We start from the raw sequence: 23,057 nt of genomic DNA on the forward strand, positions 1-23,057 counted from the left end.
ATTGGAGTCAGCTGATTCTCGTTGTCTCGGATTGGGAACCGTATTTAGGCAGCCTGAGTGCGCGTTGTATTTCGTGGTTGATTGTACCTGTCTCTGTGTTAGTCACCAGATAGGCTGTAATTAGTTTCACTCGTTTGTTGTTTTTGTATTTTCAGTTATTTCATGTACAGCATTTTCTTCATTAAAAGTCATTTTGGTTTCGGTCTGACTCTCTACAAACAACAGACGAACTTCATTACATAAATGGATTATAAAAAAATGGAAAGATTATGGCACCACAATAAATCTGCCAAAAGAGGGCCGCCCACCAAAATTCACACACCGGGCAAGGAGGGCATTAATCAGAGAGGCAACAAAGAGACCAAAGATAACCCTGAAGGAGCTGCAAAGCTCCACAGCGGAGATTGGAGTATCTGACTATAGGACCACGTTAAGCCGTACACTCCACACAGCTGGGCTTTACGGAAGAGTGGCCAGAAAAAAATCCATTACTTAAAGAAAAAAATAAGCAAACACGTTTTGTGTTTGGCCAAAGGCATGTGGTAGACTCCCCAAACATATGGAAGAAGGTACTCTGGTCTGATTCAGCTTTTTGGCCATCAAGGAAAAAGCTATGTCTGGTGCAAACCCAACACCTCTCATCACCCCAATAACACCATCCCCACAGTGAACCATGGCGGTTGCAGCATCATGCTGTGGGGATGTTTTTTTTTTTAACTGGTCAGAATTGAAGGAATGGCACTAAATACCGGGAAATTCTGGGAAATTCTTGAGGGAAACCTGTTTGAGACTGGAAAGGAGGTTAGAGCGGCAGGGTAGCCTAGTGGCTAGTGCGTGTGACTAGTAACCGAAAGGTTGCAAGTTTGAATCCCTGAGCTGACAAGGTACAAATCTGTCATTCTGCCCCTGAACAGGCAGTTAACCCACTGTTCCTAGGCCGTCATTGAAAATAAGAATTTGTTCTTAACTGACTTTCCTAGTAAAATAAAGGTATAAAAATAAAAAATAAACCTTCCAGCAGGACAATGACCCTAAGCATACTGCTAAAGCAACACTTGAGTGGTTTAGGGGAAGCATTTAGGGGAAACATTTAAAAGTAGTCAAAGCCCAGACCTCAATCCAATTGAGAATATGTGGTGTGACTTAAAGATTGCTGTACACCAGCGGAACCCATCCAACTTGAAGGAGCTGGAGCAGTTTTGCCTTGAAGAATGGGCAAAAATCCCAGTGGCTTGAGCTTCAAGTTCATCCAAGCTTATAGAGACTTGCAGCCGTAATTGCTGAAAAAGGTGGCTCTACAAAGTATTGACTTTGTTAGGGGTGAATAGTTATGCACACTCAAGTTTTCAGGTTTTTTTGTCTTATTTCTTGTTTGCTTCACAATACAACATATATCATCAAAGTAGTAGGCATGTTGTGTAAATCAAATGATACACACCCCAAACAAATCTATTATATTTCAAGGTTGTAAAGCAACAAAATAGGGAAAATGCCAAGGGGGTGAATACTTTCACAAGCCACTGTAAACGTTAAAGATCAAGTAAGCTATACATGTTCACTGCAGAGCACTGATGCGCTGTATAGTAATGATGGTTAAGCGGAGGTATTACACCCCCTATTGAAATTCCAGGAGAGTTCCTCCTAAGCCTCAGACAATCACAGACAAGCTCCTGTTGAATAATTGAACTACTTGACTCGCCGACTGTCCTCATTCAGTGTCTCCCACTCACTTCCTCTTTCTCTGTCTTCATGGTTTCACTCCAGACCTCCTGGCAGAGATTAAGGGGTGTGTATTAAACAAGCGCTGACAGAACTGACAGACCGACACCTTATGGTGTCCACCAAGACCACCGATCTGATCCAAAACGCACCAAAAGAGCTTTGTTTCCATGCTGACAGGTTTTTGACAGGGCAAGATGTTTCTCGCAATCACACATACACACACACACACACAACTCCTCCCTCCATCAATCCTCCCGCCCCACCACACACAGAGCTCACTGTCTGAGCCAATGTGATATACAAGCCCTCTTTTTCCTTTCAGTATGGATGGGAGCCATCATATGGCCAGTGGACCCAGAGCTGGGCATAAAGTCTCCCCTTGAAGGTCCCCTGTCATCCATTATTCGATCATCAGCAAAGCCCAGGGCCCGGGGATTTTACAGTATTGCAAGCTCATTGATTTATAATTCACAGCTGTGCTGGCAACCCAGGGTAGGAATTACACATGTTGACAATAGCCGCCATGCTTGTACTAGAGGAAGTAAAGGTCATCATTTAGATGCCGTGACAAGGGGGGGGGGACATTAGTGTCTTGTGTGCATCCAATTCCACTAGAGGAAAGGTGCATCCATTGTGTTGTAGACATGTTCGTTTAATCTTTGTCAACTGTAAGGAGGTGTCTGTGCGTTAATTTAATTCAGCATACTGTTCTATCCCCATTTAGCACAGCAGTGTGTACATGTACAGTATGCACTATATGTATGTACTCTGACAACACATTTCCTGTACACCATATGTATTATATATATATTATATTGTTTATCTTATTCTCATAAGCCTGTTGGGTGTTTCAGTTGTTCAAGAATAGGGATTGGACCTGTCCATCAAGAACCCTGGATCCCCCCAACCACACACACACACACACACACACACACACACACACACACACACACACACACACACACACACACACACACACACACACACACACACACACACACACACACACACACACACACACACACACACACACACACACACACACACACACACACTAAGCATTCATTGTGAGACTCTTGATATGTGGCTGACTTGTCATATAACAACCCACCAGCGAACGGCAGGCTGCTGCTATAGCACAGGATTACTTCTTCCAGCAAAACACCCATCTCTTTGAACGAGCGAAAACACCTCTTGAGAGAGCTACCACTTGACAATAAAACCTCCAGGATCTGTCTGAATAGGAGAGATGGGGAGCTTTCTTGGTTAAGCATGTTTCTCGGTACAGCAGTATCACAGTGGCACGGGGCTAATGATTCCCTCACCCCACTGACAGCTAGACTCAGATTAAATGGAAAAAAGAGAGGGGAAATCTGCAAGAGCTTAAAAGAGCAAGTGACACAGCACTCCCTTTCCATTTTCATCCTCAGTTCACGCTACAGACTGAAAATTAGAGTGGAGGTGGGAGAAGACAGTGCCATGCTGCATATTAAGAAACTAAAATGAATGCAAATTTTTAAAAGTATTTAATGTCAATGTCGAGGTAATTTGGGGTGAAAATACTATATACTATACTATATACTATACTATATGTCTTAATTATTTACTGACTCATTAACAAATTACATGGGAAACTATACCAGAGGTGAAACGTTTTGATTCATAACATACTGTAGGTATGGAAACATTTACATTAATTGAATGCACAGTGCCGACAAAAAGTATTTGCCCCTTTCTAATTTTCTCTACTTTTGCATATTTTGAATACTGAATGTTCTTCAACCCAAACCTAATATTAAATCAATGGAACCTGAGTAAACAAATAACAACAATTACATACTTATTTCATAAACAAAGTTATGCAACACCCAATGACCCTGTGTGAAAAAAATAAATGCCCCGTTACACTCAAGAACTGGTTATGCCACCTTTAGCTGCAATGACTGCAAACAAAAATGACCTGTAGCTGTTGATCAGTCTCTCATGTCACTGTGGAGTAATTGTGGCCTACTGTTCCATGCAGAACTATTGTAACTCAGCGAAATATGTGGGATCTAAAGCATGAACTGCTCATTTCAAGTCCTGCCACAACATGTTAATTCGGGATTAGGTGTGTATTTTAGGTGTGCATGTTAGGGCAGGCTAAAATGTATACCATCCAAGTCTGACCTGGAGAAAGCTCTGTCTTTATTTATGCACCGTAGAAAGAAGGTGGTGTAAGTTGGGTGTCTGTGTGTATGCGAGCCTGAAAGTTACATGAGTACCAATCATCATTTCTATGGTGAACCAGCGATACAACAACCTAATGCCCCCTAGAACTTTGAGGCAGGATCTTATCTCAAACTCCTCAAAGGGGTCTTTCTCTCTCTCTCCTCTTCCCTCTCTCTATGGGCTCTCTCCTCTTCCTTCTCTCTAAGTGCTATCTCGGTGCTCTCTCATTATTAACAGCTGGTATGAGGTTCTTACTGTGCAATGCAGTGTTTTGTTTTCACCAGGCATAACGGGACCCATTTCATCCAAAAAGTTATGCTTTGAATCATGTGTACATAGAACATAATTCCAAGCATGTTGATGATCATCCAGGTGCCTTTTTTTGGATGACATGGGTCCCATTATGCCTGCCAAAAACCAATCACTGCATTGCACAGTAAGAACCGCAAACCAACAGTCAAGCATGATGGTGGTAGTGTGATGGTTTGGGAACCGCAGGACGGGACTGCCGAGTGCTGAAGAGAGTAGCGAGTAAAAATAGTCTGAAACACTCACTACCGAGTTCCAACTGCCTTTGGAAGCAACGTCAGCAACTGTTAGTCCGAGAACCTTAATAAAATAGGTTTCCATGGCAAAGCAGCAGCACACAAGCCTAAGATCACCATGTACAATGCCAAGCATCTGATGGAGTGGAATAAAGCTCTCCGCCATGAGACTTTGGAGCAGTGGAAATGCGTTATCTGGAGTGATGAATCACGCTTCACCATCTGGCAGTCAGTGCAGGAGAACTCTACCTGAATGGAAGCAAGTACCCACAGCAATATTCCAATATCTAGTGGAAAGGTTTCCCAGAAGAGTGGAGGCTGTTGTAGCAGCAAAGGGGGGACCAATTCCATATTAATGCCCATGATGTTCGACGAGCAAGTGTCCACATACTTTTGTAGTCCACATACCATGTAGTGTATTTTCGGTGTACATATTAGGACAGGCAAAATTGTATACAATCCAAGTCTGACCTGAAGAAAGTTCCCTCTTTATTTATGCACCGTAGAAAGAAGGTGGGGTAAGTTGTGTGTCTGTGAGTAATGTGCATGAAAGTTACATGACTACCAATCATCATTTCTATGGTGAACCAGCGATACAACAACCTAATGCCCCCTAGAGCTTTGAAGCAGGATCTTATCTATAAACTCCTCAAAGACCTGGGGGCTCTCTCTCTTCTATTCCCTCTCTCTAGGTGCTCTCTCTTCTTCCCTCTCTCTAGGGGCTCTCTCTCTCCTCTTCACTCTAAGGGCTCTCGTTCTCCTCATCCCTCTCTCTAAGGGCTCTCGCTCTCCTCGTCCCTCTCTCTAAGGATTCTCCCTCTCTCCTCGTCACTCTCTCGAGGGTCTCTCTCTCTCTCTCCTCATCCCTCTCTCTAGGGTCTCTCTCTCTCTCCTAGTCCCTCTCTCTAAGGGCTCTAGCTCTCCTTGTTTCTCTCTCTAAGGGCTCTCTCTCTCTCCTCTTCGCTCTCTCTAGGGTCTCTCTCTCTCCTCGCCCCTCTAAGGGTTCTCTCTCTCCTATTCTCTCTCTCTAGTGACTCTCTCTCTCTCCTCTTCCCTCTCTCTAGGGTCTCTCTCTCCTCTTCCCTCTCTCTAGTGTCTCTCTCTCTCCTCTTCCCTCTCTAGGGTCTCTCTCTCTCTCCTCGCCCCTCTCTCTAGGGTCTCTCTCTCTCCTCGTCCCTCTTCTCACGGGCTCTCTCTCTCTCACTATTCCCTCTCTCACAGAAAGATAGCATGTGGCTCTTCAAGGATTAATTTCCACATGGTGGATGAAACCCTTGAATGGGACATAACCTAGCAGCTGTAGTGGAGCTGGTGGAGAGTTTCAAGTTCCTCTGTGTCCACATCACTAAGGAATTAATGTGCTCCACACACATGCACACAGTTGTGAAGTGGGAATGACAGCGCCTTATTCCCCCTCAGGAGGTTGAAAAGATTTGGCATGGGCCCTCAGATACTCAAAAAGTTATACAGCTGCACCATTGAGAGCATCTTGATTGGCTGCACCACCTACTGCAAGGCACTGCAAGGCACCCAACCACAAGGCAGTGAGTACGGCCCAGTACATCACTGGGTCAGAGCTCCTTGCCATCCAATACCTTTTTTCCAGGCGATGTCAAAGGAAGGCCCTAAAAAATGTCAGACACCAACCACCCAAGTCATAGACTGTTCTCTCTGCTAACGCACGGCAAGCGGTACCGGAGCACCAAGTCTGGAACCAACAGGACCCTGAACAGCTTCTACCCCCAAGCCATAAAACTACTTAACAATTCTGCTAAATAGCTAATCAAATGCCTACACGGACTACCTGCATTTACCCTTTACCCACACACACACACACACACACACGCACACGCACACGCACACGCACACGCACACGCACACGCACACGCACACACAAACTGACACCCCAACACACATATACATACTACTTAGGCCAACACACACATAACATGCACACATGCATACTGGCACAACACACACTCACACACACACACTGCTGCTGCCACAGCTCAGTCTATTATCTACCCTGTTGCCTAGTCACTTTACCCCTACCTAGATGTACATAGCTACCTCAATTACCTCGTACCCCTGCACATCGACTCAGTACAGGTACTCCCGGTATATAACCATGGTATTACCTTGTAACCCTTCACATCGACTCAGTACTAGTTCTGCGTGTGTATAACCATGGTATTACCTCATACCCCTGCACGTCGACTCAGTACAGGTACTCCCTGTATATAACCATGGTATTACCTCATAACCATGAACATCCACTCAGTACTGGTACTCCCTGTATATAACCATGGTATTACCTTGTAACCCTGCACATAGACTCAGTACTGGTACTCACTGTATATAGCCATGTTATTACCTCGCACCCTTGCACATCCACTCAGTACTGGTACTCCCTGTATATAGCCATGGTATTATTCATTATTCACTGTGTATGTTTTACTCATGTCACAATTTCGACTATCTTTTTTATCCTTAACTCTGAATTGTTGGAAAAGGACCTGTAAGTATTTCACTGTTAATCTACACCTGTTGTTTACGAAAGCATGTGACAAATAGCATTTTATTTTATCTCATGAGCCAAGCCATAAGGATACAGTCATTTTGCAACCCAAGCATCAGCGTCAGCGTCTACGTGTAGAGAGTCTTCAAGGCATGCAGAATCCCCACAGTCCGTTTCCACAACTCATTGTTAAAGCAGACACAAATGCACAACTTGGTCTACTGCTCTGACAGTACAGGCCTGAAGGGACGGAGGACCAATGGCTTGAACTAATAAGACCAGACCCAATGTCCTAATGTTCTGTTATTCTTTCGAGTTGGTCTTTTCTTATTTGTCCATGTCCAATAATTGGATTTGTGTCTGAATAGTCAAAATTTATCATGCAAAATGTCTGTGCAAATTTGAAAAGCCTTTCTTCGTTTAACAAAAGGGAAACGTTGGACTCTAGAATCAAGTTTACAAGTCAGGATTAGACCTTTGCTAATACTCACCCACTCAACTCTAATCCACAATGCTGACTAAGTCAACATCCTTTACCAGGACACAAATTACTCCATAACAGGCTTACCAGGACAACATTGCTAACCAGCACAACATGGCTTATTAAGACAACAAATGCTGCAAGGACTTATATTACACTGTCTCCCCACACACAGCACTTTTGTAACCGTCTAAAGAGCAAAGTGGTCAATACTCTAAATACCTACCTGGCTTCATTGCTGAATAACTGGGGCAGAGAGAAAGAAGGGGGAGGTGGCAAAGTCGTCGTGAGGACACCTCAAAGTGGCTGATGAAGGCAAAACACACAATCGATGGCCCTGCCATTGCTCCCTTATCATTCTTATCAGGTTTTACAATATAGGCAGGATATTTCAGTTTAGAAATACAACTGAAGTCGGAAGTTTACATACAATTAGGTTGGAGTCATTAAAACTAATTTTTCAACCACTCCACAAATGTCTTGTTAACAAACTATAGTTTTGGCAAGTCGGTTAGGACATCTGCTTTGTGCATGACACAAGTCATTTTTCCAACAATTGTTCACAGACAGATTATTTCACTTATAATTCAGTGTATCACAATTCCAGTGGGTCAGAAGTTTACATACAGTTGACTGTGCCTTTAAACAGCTTGGAAAATTCCCCAAAATGATGCCATGGCTTTGGAAGCTTCTGATAGTCTAATTTACATTAGTTGAGTCAATTTGAGGTGTACCTGTGGATGTATTTCAAGGCCTACTGTCACGGTCGTCCTCCTCTTCATTTGAAGAGGAGAGGCGAGAAGGATCGGAGGACCAAAATGCAGCGTGGTATGTGTTCATGATGAATATTTAATAAAAGAAAGCACTGAACACTGAATACAAACTATACAAAAACAATAAACAAATAACGACCGTGAAGCTATAATGAGAACTGTGCTGACACAAGCAACTAACATAGACAATCACCCACAAACAAACAGTGAAACCCAGGCTACCTAAGTATGATTCTCAATCAGAGACAACTAATGACACCTGCCTCTGATTGAGAACCATACTAGGCCGAAACATACAAATCCCCAAATCATAGAAAAACAAACGTAGACTGCCCACCCCAACTCACGCCCTGACCATACTAAATAAATACAAAAACAAAGGAAATAAAGGTCAGAACGTGACACCTACCTTCAAACTCAGTGCCTCTTTGCTTGACACCATGGGAAAATTAAAAGAAATCAGTCAAGACCTCAGAATTTGTTTTTTTGTAGAAATGTCCTCTGGTCTGATGAAACAAAAATAGAACTGTTTGGCCATAATGACCATCGCTATGTTTGGAGTAAAAAGGGTGATGCTTGCAACCCGAAGAACACCATCCCATCCGGGAAGCACGGAGTTGCAGCATCATGTTGTGGCAGTGCTTTTCTGCAGGAGGGACTGGTGCACTTCACACAATGGATGGCATCATGAGGCATGAGGACAATTATGTGGATATATTGAAGCAACATCTCAAGACATCAGGAAGTTAAAACGTGGTTGCAAATGGGTCTCCCAAATGGACAATGACCCCAAGCATACTTCCAAAGTTGTGGCAAAATGGCTTAAGGACAACAAGTCAAGGTATTGTAGTGGCCATTACAAAGCCCTGACCTCAATCCCATAGAAAATTTGTGGGCAGAACTGAAAGGGTGTGTGTGCGAGCAAGGAGGCCTACAAACCTGACTCAGTTATATCAGCTCTGTCAGGAGGAATGGGCCAAAATTCACCCAACTTACTGTGGGAAGCTTGTGGAAGGCTACCCGAAATGTTTGACCGAAGTTAAACAATTTAAAGGCAATGCTACCAAATACTAATTGAGTGTATGTAAACTTCTGACCCACTGGGAATGTGGTGAATTAAATAATAGCTGAAATAAATCATTCTCTACTATTTTTCTGACATTTCCCGTTCTTAAAATAAAGTGGTGATCCTAACTGACCTAAGACAGGGAATTGTTACTGTGATTTAATGTCAGGAATTGTGACAAACTGAGTTTAAATGTATTTGGCTAAGGTGTATGTAACCTTCCGACTTCAACTGTATTTAATTAGATGGAAGTGAAAGTTCAGTAGTCAAAACCATGCAGTAGAAATGGGATCCATGCTGGGATGTTTGGTACTAAAATGTCTTAATGACATTTAGGATACAAACTGTGCCTTTTATATAGACCTTTTAAACTGTCAAAACAATAACATGTTCTGCAGCAATGGATGTTCCCCAGTAAACATCCGGTGCTGCAACACGCCATAATTGCTAACTATCTAGTTAGTTGGCTAGCTAACACAAAATTATACATTCGTACTTCTTGATCCGACACAAAAATCTAACATTAATTATATACACACGTTGACTTGTTTGCTACCAGATCCACTCAAAAAAATAATCAGACAAGATACATTTCTCTCACGACAGGCAACAATATAAATAAACTACATTTTTCTAGCATACGAGTGCAGTGTTTGACGGCCACATTTTATACATCAAAGTTAGCTAGCAGCAGTAATTACCCCACTATCAACCACTCTCTCCCCCCTCACTTTTTTGCTCACTTATTTTCTATTAAGACACATACCATAGTTTTAATGAACTTGATGCTTGTGCTAGGCATGTATTATCGTTCTCACATTATGAGACCAAGCCAGTGGTTTGTTTGCATGTAGTAAAACAAATGCTAGTGCTGACACCATGTGGTGATAATGTTGAACTGCATATTAAATACACCAGGATGATACATTAAATGAAGCAAACAAATTGCAACTATTTCAAGCAACATGTATTTTGAAATTAAATCAAATTAACCTTAATATTATTTCCTACACTCTCTTCACAGTGATATTTGCAAATAATGTCTCTCTCCTGAGCATGTCATCCTTAAGACCTACTTTCATTACAAGGGTAGGGCTGGCTTTAATCCATTTCATGATGGCATGTCCAGTAGCTGTAAAAGTCAAATCTGGTAGCCTTTAATCTGGTTACCATCATTAATTGTCTAATGAAAACAAACACACACACACTGATTTTGCTCATATCAATCCAGCCATTTATTTATATTTATTTTTAAATTCTTAACACAGACAACTTCTCAGATGTGTGAGTGCTTTTCCTATTTCTAATAGTATCATTTAAAATGCAGAAAACGTCTCTGTAAAATGTAAACAATGTGTGAGGATTTGAGAATCCTGTTTCAGCATACAAATGACAAGCCACATGTACAAGTGCCAATACTAAACCCATCATTTGTCTGCTTTGGACGTGCCCACGAGGCCAATACTAATCCCATCATATGTCTGCATTGGACGTGCCCACGAGGCCAATGCTAATCCCATCATTTGTCTGTATTGGACATGCCCACGAGACCAATACTAATCCCATCATTTGTCTGTATTGGACGTGCCCACGAGACCAATACTAATCCCATCATTTGTCTGCATTGGACGTGCCCACGAGACCAATACTAATCCCATCATATGTCTGCATTGGACGTGCCCACGAGGCCAATACTAATCCCATCATTTGTCTGTATTGGACGTGCCCACGAGACCAATACTAATCCCATCATATATCTGCATTGGACGTGCCCATGAGGCCAATACTAATCCCATCATATGTCTGCATTGGACGTGCCCACGAGGCAAACACTAATCCCATGATATGTCTGCATTGGGAATGCATGCCATAAATAATCTCACATCCACTGTAACCAAAAGGGTAGACCATGTATGGTGGTGGCAAGAGAAAAATCTCCTGGAGATTGACCACAGTGAAGGGTAACCTTTACATTGGCTGCAAAGTGGCTATGTAATGTATTAGTTCCATCCCTGTATGGCTGACCAGCCCAGGACACAAACCCTAATCAAATTACACGTGTAGCTAGCATGCCAACAACTGGCGGAGGACAGTGAGTGTAGCAGAATTAAGCAAATCGGTGCGCAAAATCGCAGGAGGAGATCCTCCAGAGCCGTGATGCTTACAGTATAAAGAAATATATACATTCATGATAGACAGGTGGAGACACTATTTCAAGTCTCAGGGGGAAAGACATAACATCACAGGGCTAGTAGAACTCAACTGCAGCTCATCTCTGCTACAGTCACACCGTTTTCACCTCTTCCTATGCCACCGACAGTATAACTCAGTCACCGACTGTGATCGGAGTCAATGTAACAGAATTAAATACCCACAAAATTAATAATGTGGGTGCAAGATTGATTCAGTTGACACAATATACTTTGCTGGCCGCTGATATTAATGAGGAGGTCAGTGAGTGTAGCAGAGGGGTGAGTGTGTTGAGGTTGATGTGGAGAAGGAGGAGGTCAGTGAGTGTAGCAGAGGGGTGAGTGTGTTGAGGTTGATGTGGAGAAGGAGGAGGTCAGTGAGTGTAGCAGAGGGGTGAGTGTGTTGAGGTTGATGTGGAGAAGGAGGAGGTCAGTGAGTGAGTGTAGCAGAGGGGTGAGTGTGTTGAGGTTGATGTGGAGAAGGAGGAGGTCAGTGAGTGTAGCAGAGGGGTGAGTGTGTTGAGGTTGATGTGGAGAAGGAGGAGGTCAGTGAGTGTAGCAGAGGGGTGAGTGTTTTGAGGTCGATGTGGAGAAGGAGGAGGTCAGTGAGTGTAGCAGAGGGGTGAGTGTGTTGAGGTTGATGTGGAGAAGGAGGAGGTCAGTGAGTGAGTGTAGCAGAGGGGTGAGTGTGTTGAGGTTGATGTGGAGAAGGAGGAGGTCAGTGAGTGTAGCAGAGGGGTGAGTGTGTTGAGGTTGATGTGGAGAAGGAGGAGGTCAGTGAGTGTAGCAGAGGGGGGTGAGTGTGTTGAGGTTGATGTGGAGAAGGAGGAGGTCAGTGAGTGTAGCAGTGGGATGAGTGTGTAGCACATGTGAGCTAGTTCACAGGTGAGTGCTATTCTCTTGAGAACTGAGACCTAAAGAACTGTTATCATAGTCCAACCAAGATCATGTTTTGGAATGATAATGAATGGTGCTTTGTGGGTATGAAGTGCTGTTGTGGACAGGGGATCCTAGGTTGGACATACAGGGATTGTTACACCCACACCAATGATCAAGGACACCAGAGAGTGAGTGATAACCAAATAAAACAGACAAATATGAGATGATTGAATAGTTAAATGATGTGTCTAATACAAAAAATAAACAGAATGTCAGTATTGGGCTGGAACAGAAACCTGCAAGCCAAGTAGCTCGATCTCTAGGAGCAAGGTTGGCCATACATGTTGTGGGTATATGCATGGTTACTTTTAACATAATTTTTGTGGTCCTACAACCAATTCTAACAGTAGACCAGTACCATATATAACCCATTGGCAATATGAACTGCAGTCTCTCCAGGACTATGGACTTTCTTTGGGACCTTCATCCACAGACACGGTTTAGCAGCTTCACAGGTCTCTGTATCTGAGATGAGGGTAAACAGAAATTAGACCAGGACTTTCTTCATTATTCTCAAGTGATATAACATTTTATATTTCGTTGCAATTGAGTTTTGTCATTGTCATAGTTCTCTCTTTGGTACGGGACATCTGTTAATTAGCTAGTTAGCTTAGCAACTTGCTAGGTAGCTGACATGTTTTTAGCTGATCAAGCTAACGTTTGTGTAATTCAAAAAACTAATATTTGAGTGCTGTCAACCCTATTTATATGTAGCTAGCCAGCTACCTGACATTACCTAGAGTAGATGGTTAACTTGATAAAAAAACGTACCCCTTCTGCTAAACATCATCCTGGAGGTTTCACCTCCATTTAACATTTTCCCAGGACGTAAAGACTATCCCATCCATGAATACTAAGGTCAAAAATGCAAATGTTGACCTTGAGAAAACAACTAGACTAAGTTAGCTTAGCTAGCTAGCTGTTTACAGCCGTGACGGAACAGCTGTTGTGTATAAATGCACCGGAAGTCCGGAGTTTTAGAGTTCACTTCCGATCCTCCTAAAATATATGTTAAAAATGTCTATAAGTGGAAGGTCTCATAACTTTCAATTCCTCTGTTTGAAATTCTATTCTACAACAAAAAAACACATTGAATCTCAAATTTGTTCTAAATTCACATATTTGTTGCACCAGTCAATCCCCTCCAACATAACTGAGGCTAATCGCATATTATAATAATCTTTGATGTTTTCAAAGCCAAATGTTACCCTCTCTCTGTTCTCCTTCTGCAAACATAATAGTACTTAAGTAAACGTGCTGTCAGGTTGGCATTTCAGTGCTATTGTTGGAATTCAATATGTGTGAGAAGCCAAGCTGTGGCAGACTGATAGTGTCACAACACCTTACTGTGGCCTCCCACGCCTTGTGGTGGCATACTGGGCTTGTGTGGAGCCTGAGAAGACCTGGACAGATATTAAAGGCATCAAACCTCAGTTCAAGGTCAAACCTGGGGTGCCTTCACTTAAGTCAGACAGACAACCTGAGGTAATTGGATCTTCTGTTTTTCATGGATTGAGGCCAACAGATGTCTATTCTCCCCCTTTCCATCACAACTGCCATTTGGCACAAAGTCCGCTCACCCCGCTCTCACCCCTCTGACTCTTACTAAAGCTTCATGTCGACACAAGCAGGAGAAGCAAAGGGGACTTTGCTGGAGGTGGCCCTCAGACTCTAGTCCCCACAGCTCACTCAAAGGTCACGCTCGAAAGTGATATAGGTGGCAAGGTCAGTGTCAATGGAAGTCGTCCGTGATCTGTCCTCAAACCTCAACCTCTTCCTGTGTGCTCTTCCAAGATGGATTTGCGCTGCCACCAGCGGTCGGTGACTCTGCCTCCCACCACAGAAGCAGGGAATAGAGGATGCGGCCACGCCATGCCCTCACTGGCGACATTGTGCAGTGCGACAAGGGCATTGTGCTGGGTTCATGCACTGAATAGTAAAACGTTTCCTTTTGATTGTTATTTTTGGTGGAAGAACTGCAAACCCCCACCACCTTTAGCAGCACTGGTGCTACAAGCGGCCCACATTTAAGAGACTAGAGATGCTCTATTTCACAAACCAATGTTTGGCTGACTTTGATGTGATTCAATGAGTCGGAGGGTAATTGGAAGGAGCGGTATCCATGATGATGGGAGTTTTACAATGCTGATGAGTAAACATATTCCATAAATGGCCCAGCTGTTGTAGTGTATGGTGTTTTGCTTTATCATGAAGATAGGCGGGGGGGGGGTCCTTAACAGCTTCTACCCCAAAGCCATAAGACTGCTGAACAATTAATCAAATGGCCAACAGATTGTTTACATGTAAAATCATTTGTTTTTTTACACTGCTGCTACTCACTCCCTGTTATCTATTCATAGTCACTTCACTCCTATCTACATGTACAAATTACCTTGACTAAACTGTACCCCCGTTCATTGACTCAGTACCGGTACTGTCATGCCCTGACCTGAGAGAGCCTTTTTATGTCTCTATTTTGGTTTGGTCAGGGTGTGATTTGGGTGGGCATTCTATGTTTTGTTTTCTATGTTTCTTTATGTCTATGTTTTGGCCGGGTATGGTTCTCAATCAGGGACAGCTGTCTATTGTTGTCTCTGATTGGGAATCATACTTAGGTAGCCATTTTTCCCTCCTTCATGTCACGCCTTGGTCATTGTATTTTGTGTTTTTGTTATATGTTTGGGTAGGCCAGGGTGTGACATGGGTTTATATGTTGTGTTTCGTATTGGGGTTTGTATTAATTGGGATTGGGTATGATTAGGGGTGTGTCTAGTTAGGCTTGGCTGCCTGAGGCGATTCTCAATTGGAGTCAGGTGATTCTCGTTGTCTCGGATTGGGAACCGTATTTAGGTAGCCTGAGTTCGCTTTGTATTTTGTGGGTGTTTGTTACTGTCTCTGTGTTGTAGTCACCAGATAGGCTGTAATAGGTTTCACGTTCCGTTTGTTGTTTTTGTATTTTTGAGTTATTTCATGTACCGCAATTCCTTCATTAAAGTCATGAATAACCTACACGCTGCATTTCGGTCTGACTCTCTTCATACAACAGACGAACGACGTTACACTTCAGTGTGTGTAGTTATCTTTGTTAGTGGCACTTAGCCCTGTAAGCTTCACGCTTGTTTTGGGTTTCTTGTTTGTTGGCTACATAAAAAAAGAGAAATGTACTCATCACGCTGCACTTTTGTCCTCTTCCAACGACAACCGTGACAGAACTACCCACCACCAAAAGACCAAGCAGCGTGCGCCAACCTGGAGGACGAGCTGGACCAGGGAGGAGAGAATGACAGGGGAAAACACCCGGTCACGAAAGTCCGAGAAGCAGCTCCCAAATAATTTTTGGGTGGGGGCACACGGGAAGATTGTCAGAGTTTAGACCTGAGCCAACTCCCCGTGCTTACCGTGGGGAGCATGTGATTGGTCAGGCACCGTGTTATGGGGTGATGCGCACGGTGTCTCGAATGAGCATTCACAGGCCGGTGTGCCAGTGTCCTGCATTTGCCGGGTGGAAGTGGATATCCAGCCAGAACAGATTGTGCCAGCTCTGCGCTCGAGACCGCCAGTGCGCCTTCACGGCCCAGTGTATCTGATGCCCGCCCCACGCACCAGGCCTCCTGTGTGTCTATCCAGCCCGGTGAGTCCTGTGCCTGCTTTAAGGACCAGGCCTCCTGTGTGTGTCCCCAGCCTGGTGAGTCCTGTGCCTGTGCCCAGAACGAAGACTCCAGTGATGATCCTTTGCAAGAAGCCTTCAGTGATGATCCATGGCAAGAAGCCTCTAGTGATGATCATTGGCAAGAAGCCTCCAGTGATGATCCATGGCACGAAGCCTCCAGTGATGATCCATGGCACGAAGCCTCCAGTGATGATCCATGTCCATGGCATGAAGCCTCCAGTGATGATCCATGTCCATGGCACGGGGCCTCCAGTGATGATCCATGACACGGAGCCTCCAGTGATGATCCATGGCACGGAGCCTCCAGTGATGATCCATGGCACGAAGCCTCCAGTGATGATACATGGCACGAAGCCTCCAGTGATGATCCATGGCAATAATCCTCCAGTGATGATCCATGGCACGAAGCTTCCAAGGAGGAGTCATGGCATGAAGCCTCCAGCGACAGCCTCCAGTCCGGAGCCTCCAGCGACCGTCTCCAGTCCGGTGCCCGCAGCGACAGTCTCCAGTCCGGGGCCCGCAGCGAGGGTGCCCAGGCCGGGGACCGCAGCGAGAGTCCCCAGTCCGGGGTAGGCGGCGAGGGTCCCCACACCAGAGGCGCTACCAAAGTGGGGTGAGCCAGAGTTGGAGCGAGGTCTATGTCCCGCACCAGAGCCATCACCGCGGATAGATGCGGGGGGGTGTTCTGTCATGCCCTGACCTGAGAGAGCCTTTTCATGCGTCTATTTTGGTTTGGTCAGGGTGTGATTTGGGTGGGCATTCTATGTTTTGTTTTCTATGTTTCTTTATTTCTATGTTTTGTGTATTGTGGGTAGTTATCTTTGTTAGTGGCACTTAGCCCTGTAAGCTTCACGGTTGTTTTGCGTTTCTAGTTTTGTTGGCTTCATTTTAAATAAAAAGAGAAATCTACGCTGGCCACGCTGCACTTTGGTCCTCTTCCAACGACACCCGTGACAGGAACCCAGTGTATATTGCCTCGTTACTGTTATTTTATTATGTTACTTTTTTATCATTTTTTACTTTTGTTTGTTTGGTAAATATGTTCTTAACTCTTTCTTGAACTGCACTTTTGGTTAAGGGCTTAAACATTGGTTATTTAAACATGTCATGATAAAGTCTACACGTTTTATTTTATTTTGATATGTGGAAGCATGAGGCTAAGTAAAGCCTGAAATGTATTTATAATCAGCCTGAAATTGATTTATCAGCGGTGCATCTATCAGCCTGTCAGATATTGAATATTCACCCAAGGAATCCTTTTAACAAGAAACAGTAGAGGAGAAAGAGTGTTCAAGCCCAAATCAAATTCATTTTTGAAAGAAGATGGAAGATGGTCATTCATGTTTGCGCTACATGCCAACAAGACACAGCCTTTGTCTATTTTCATAATGACCTGTGTTATTCGTTCGTCAAGCCACAGTATGACAATGCCATTCAGGTTTCTCACTGTACCCGACAAAGGTCATCATGTTAAAAAAAACGAAACCCAATGTTGACAGAACTGCAAGCATTGATTTTCCTATTCCTTAATGGACTGTCTAAAAATATGCCGCTGTGCTCGGGCCACGTCTTCCCTTTCATACAGTTCAACCGCGCTACTTCCGACAGAGAAATTATGTGCTTAACCTCCTTTAATGGTGGAATTTTTGCTTCTACAGTCTGGATAATAACATGACGATGCTAATGTTACAGTAATGTCCTGTGGAGAGCTTTTAGACAGTTGTGAAGGAGGCCTGAAGTATTGACATTTTAAGATGGTGGCATTTTAGAATACTACTGTTAATTACCCTGGACTGAAAGACGATTGTGTAATGTCCACTTATAGGCTGAGAACCCTATGCATCTCAGAGGCCTGCATAGAGCATGTTCTGGTAGAATTTCTGAGACTAATTCAATTGAAATTTCTCCTCTACATCAATGCATAGCTAACTTCTAATGGCTAGCCAACATTGAATATCACAGTCTGTAGAGCGGAAGTGGGCCTTCTTATTCATCACTGACGTCTCTTTGATGTATGAGTAGTCCATAGCTACTCTACCCATGATACTCCGATCCGTATAAGCACATCTTACACATCCTGTATTAGCTGGGGTATAAAATATTAATCTTAAGGGGTAAAAATACAATATAATGTCAAATGTTGTTATTCAATATGTTTGGATAATGACAAAAACATTCAAAGAACCCTCTGCTTCTGTCTGCTTACACATGTTGGATAAATTGTGAAGTAATATTGGCTATAAACTAGACTAAACAAATTCCTAATATAAATATTAGGCATAATTCACAACTAAGCAGAAAATGTGTAATCTGTGTGGGTCCAAAAGTCATGAGATGATTGAAAAAGATGTATTATAGTTAGAAGCAGGTATGTCAGTCATATTTCAGCTGCCTAGTTACGTGCATGCATACTGATTCAAACCGTAGCTGTAGGCAATAAATCAAAAGCACAGCATTTTTGCCATCAAAGTTGTTTTCTTCTCTAATGTCTACCCCCTGTGAATGTGCTGTCTACAATTCAGAGTAATCACTGGGAAAATAAAAATGCCTTCTATTCGCCTTCCATACTGTGGATGCCTAATCCAAGTGAAATGGTAGACCAAGTCTCTGACTCCTCCCTCAGCCACCATCAGACAGCACATATTCCTTTACAAGGGTTGGGCAAACACACTCAAACAAGCATACACAGAAACACACACACAGACACACACACTCAAACAAGCATACATACACTCAAACAAGCATACATACACTCAAACAAGCATACACACACACTCAAACAGGCATACACACACAAACACAAATATATATACACACACACACTCAAACAAGCACACTCAAACAAACATACACACAAACATACACACACAGAAATGCTCACACAGATGTGTACACACACTCAGACGCACATGTACCTGGACTAAATCGTTTAGCAGATTCAAAATGCTGTGAAAGCAAAATCGGTGTTGCTAATCCACAGTGAAAAGCAGTAGAAGGCTGAATGATGTCCAAATCAGATATTCCCTTCACCATGTAACCCCGGATCAGAGTCTGTGCGTCAGTGCGGACACGGTTAACACTCAATAAAACATCAAAGAGGATGAAGCTCACAGCTCTGGACACATACAACTACACACTGAATACACACACACACACATTAAATGCACGTCCGCCATAATGCTCATTAGATTACACCTATATCTGGACCAGACAAACGATAAGATGAAAAGCCAACATTCTCTTTCATGAGTAATTCCAATACCAGAGTTTTGTCACTTTAATCTCTGAACCATTAGGACAGGTACCATCCTATATACATCCACTAGCTAGCTATAAATCACAGATAAGAATTAGCCAGTCCTATTGGTGGAAATTTAGCGACTGTACCAAGGAAACGGTCATCAACTTAATTTCACCCTTTCCTGCCCGTTCCACCCCCTCTACCCACCCTGGCGATGTCTCGCAAGTGGAGACACTTTTTATATTTTCATTTCTAGAGGCAAAGGGATTTATTGGACACCGCTTTGCATATTACAAGAGGAGGCTGCATCATATTCATCCTCCACGGCAGGTGCAGGGCTTGACAGGCACAGGCTATTTATTATTCAATTATTTTAAATATTTCAGGGCAGACAGGATGCACATGCAATCATAAATACTTCAACCTGTTCCTACAAAGGGGCACTTGTCCCGTGTTGACAGGAACGTGCTGTAGATTCACTACAACAATGCTGCAGTTATATTTATAAACCCCTATTTTATATCCCTCCATCATCCTATTAATCATTTTTATCCTCATTTACATACAAGGACCTTGAGGAGAGAAAGCACATGCTTATCATCTACATGTTCCATCACCTTATCAGCTTAGCATGACCAAAGATAAGCATGACAGCAAGACAGGAAAGATGCAGAACTGTTATTTGGGGCATGTAAGACATTTGGGCAGCATTCGAAACAACTAAGACATCTTGTTTGCCGTCTGCTAAAGGGAAACACAACCCTTAATATATGGAGTAGCTGTGCAGTCGCGACTCAGAGGCAGGTGGTGAACATAAAAACGTAATCCCATGTCCCAAAGATATGGCCCCTACAAAGACGAAGACAAACACCAGTGGTAATTATGCCCTTCCATCCAGCATTCCTGCTGGAAGCCACCATGCAAAGACAGAGACCCCAGAGATAAACTGCTTTGCACACCGGCATCTTTTCCTTTCCAACATTCCCCCCCATACCACCCCCTCAATAACCCCCATACCACCCCCTCAACACCCCCTTACCACCCCTCAACAGCCCTCTACCCTATCATCCATAGATTAAAATATCCCTCCTAGAAAAAAAGCAATCATCTCCCCCCCCGTGCATCAGAATACGGCTTGAAGAGAATGAATCGCAGAAAGGATTTATCGCAACTTTTCATGTCCTGTTAGTGCCACTAAACAGTCTGGAGGTTAGTGAAACACATACCTTTCCATCTGCTTCTTCTCTCTCTTTTCATCTGCTGCTGAGTGTTGCCGTTACCTAATCTGAGCAGTAGCTGGCTGGATGATACACCGGGAGAGTTGAAGATAGGTCCTTACCTTGACATGCCATCCAGGATCCTATAGTCCACAAGATTAGCTGACTGAAGCTGAGAGCTGCTCCTCCCAAAAAGGAAATTATGCTGCCCAAGTCCCCCTGGAACAGGAGCCTCTGAAATAAAAATTCCGTAAAATGTTATTTTTCCTCCTCTGAAGGATGTCCTTCACTGCTGTGTGCTCCTACTTCCTTTATTTCCCAGGTTGTGCTGTATCTTTTCTGTTGTGTCCCCCCTGGTATTCCACCTTATTACACCCAAACATTGATTGGATCTTCTCCTCCCGTGTTACAGGCAGGCAGCGATGAAGTGCGAGATCCACAGATGGAGAACACTCCTAGTGCGCACTGGCTTCCCCGAAAGTGACTACAGGCAGTCTGTGCTCTCCACACCTAGAAAACGTGAGCTGTCCTATGTTCAGCCCAGCATGGGGGGGGGGGTCCCCCAGAGTGCAAACTTCGACACCTCTCACCACCCGATAGGAGCTAGTAGTGGATAGCAAACTATTCTTATAATTTATTTCCCTCGATTTCCTCCTTAAATGTTTTCCCTCTCCAATGTACCTTATTTTGTAGCTCTACTCTCTAGAACGCTGTCTCAGAGACTGGATGCTGAGAAGTGCCGGAATGAAAGCTGCTCTCCCTCTTTCTCTCTCCCCTCCCTCGCTCTCTTTCCCTCCGTCTCTCTCTCACTCACTCACACACTCCCCTTCCTGCCTTACACTGCATCTCCCATCCCCTTGTTTTCTCTCCTCTCTCTTTCCTCCCTCTCTCACTCACTCCCAGGTCTGTTGTCTGACAATTACAGCTTTGGCATTCACAGTCATGTCAGATAGAAAGGTTGGCTGCCTGCACACCTTAGGAATCCTTAGAGATACAAATAATGGTCAGATAAATATGGATAAGAAAATAGAATGAGTAAAGAAACAACATGACAGCGAATGGAGGAATGAGGAACGAGGAAGTGTATTTATTAACTAATAAATAGCCAGCATCCCTTCAGCATGGGGCATTTCCATCTATCTTTTATTGCATACTCCTTATAGTGGATCGGGTCAGTAGTTGATGTTGGCCAACTGTCAAAGTGGATTGAAGATGGAGATGAAAATAGCAGCAGCAACAGACCAGTCTTCTGCATCGAGGCAAGGACAATCCAAGCGCTATAGCAAACTGTGGAATTATACAATTAGCAGCCGAAACAAACTTTCCAGCATTTCCCTCATACACACAGAATATTACCCTGGACGCGGAAGCTGATTTAGAGACAATAATGAACAATATATAGAAACAAAATAAATCTGTCACTGGAACATTTCAAGTGGAGCAGCTGCATGTATCTAACCTGTCTTTAGACTTTAAATGACTAAAGGAACGTTCAGGCATTATCAGTTTGTCATGTGCCAGGCATAGTGATAGTGTATGAGGGATATTTTTACAAACCAAGCATGAATAATGACTGATGATTATCACCTCAGGAATGAATTGCTGGTAATTGTGCCAATGTGAGGAACATCACTTTGTTTTACTACTTTCAGTGTCCTTATCACACAATCTTGCTTGCCTAACATTTGTCCCAAAACACTCCAGTGACTGGTGCTCTTATACCTGTGTAGTAATGGAGTAATCACTCTAGTAACAACATGTTGACAGTTAAGATAATGTTGTTACGGAAATAATTACACCGGTACACATGCATCTTCATGTAAAGTGTTACCGATACGGACATTAGATCATGTTTTATGTAGATTGTGATAACAGGGAGTAGCGTGACCTTGGATCTCTACAAGAGCCCGGGAAGAAATAGCTGCTGCTTCTTCGACAGCTAATGGGATATCCAAAGAAAATGCTAAACCTCACACCTGCGTCTGGTCATCTAACTATGAAGCTGAAGGATGAAGGACCTTTAGCCTGCCCACAGGTCTTTGCTGCCTTTCCATCATCACCACTACAGGTCTGTTGTTCACAAAGATGGCTCCTTTCTTCCTTGTTGAACCATCTACTCTGATAGCAGTGACTATGTTAGAGCTGTGTTACATTGCACCAATGATAAATAGCAATGTTCTACAGCGTTGTAGAATGGGATGTCAAAGCAATCAAAGTGCAAACCTAAACCCCTTTTGTCTAATCGATATGCATAACAACCCAGCAGGGAAATGGCTAGACGTAGGCTATACTTTGACATTGGAGTCCAAGTTAAAAAGGAGAACAGTCAGACCTAAGACAGTGCTCCGTGTGGACTACGGTGGTCGCTCGACAGTGTCCTCCTGATGCGGTACAGCTCGCAGATAAGCCTTCGGGCTTAGATACCAGCACATGCCTCTCCGCATCTCATTATCCAGGTGGTGCCATTTCCAACACAACTCTCCAC

The 23,057-nt window shown here is 43.5% G+C and overlaps 1 protein-coding gene across 2 annotated transcripts in view; it reads right to left on the reverse strand.

The window, feature by feature from the left end:
• LOC123993494 (leucine-rich repeat and immunoglobulin-like domain-containing nogo receptor-interacting protein 2) overlaps nucleotides 1–21,255 on the reverse strand; it is a 346,736-nt gene extending 325,481 nt beyond the window's left edge. For both annotated transcript variants that reach the window (XM_046295695.1, XM_046295694.1), the window contains exon 1: nucleotides 20,695–21,255. The gene's annotated coding sequence lies outside the window, so the exon portion shown is untranslated. The remainder of the gene's footprint in view (nucleotides 1–20,694) is intronic.
• Nucleotides 21,256–23,057: the final 1,802 nt, after the last annotated feature.

Source organism: Oncorhynchus gorbuscha, linkage group LG13, assembly GCF_021184085.1.
Source record: "Oncorhynchus gorbuscha isolate QuinsamMale2020 ecotype Even-year linkage group LG13, OgorEven_v1.0, whole genome shotgun sequence".
In the NCBI taxonomy this organism is placed as follows: Eukaryota; Metazoa; Chordata; class Actinopteri; order Salmoniformes; family Salmonidae; genus Oncorhynchus; species Oncorhynchus gorbuscha.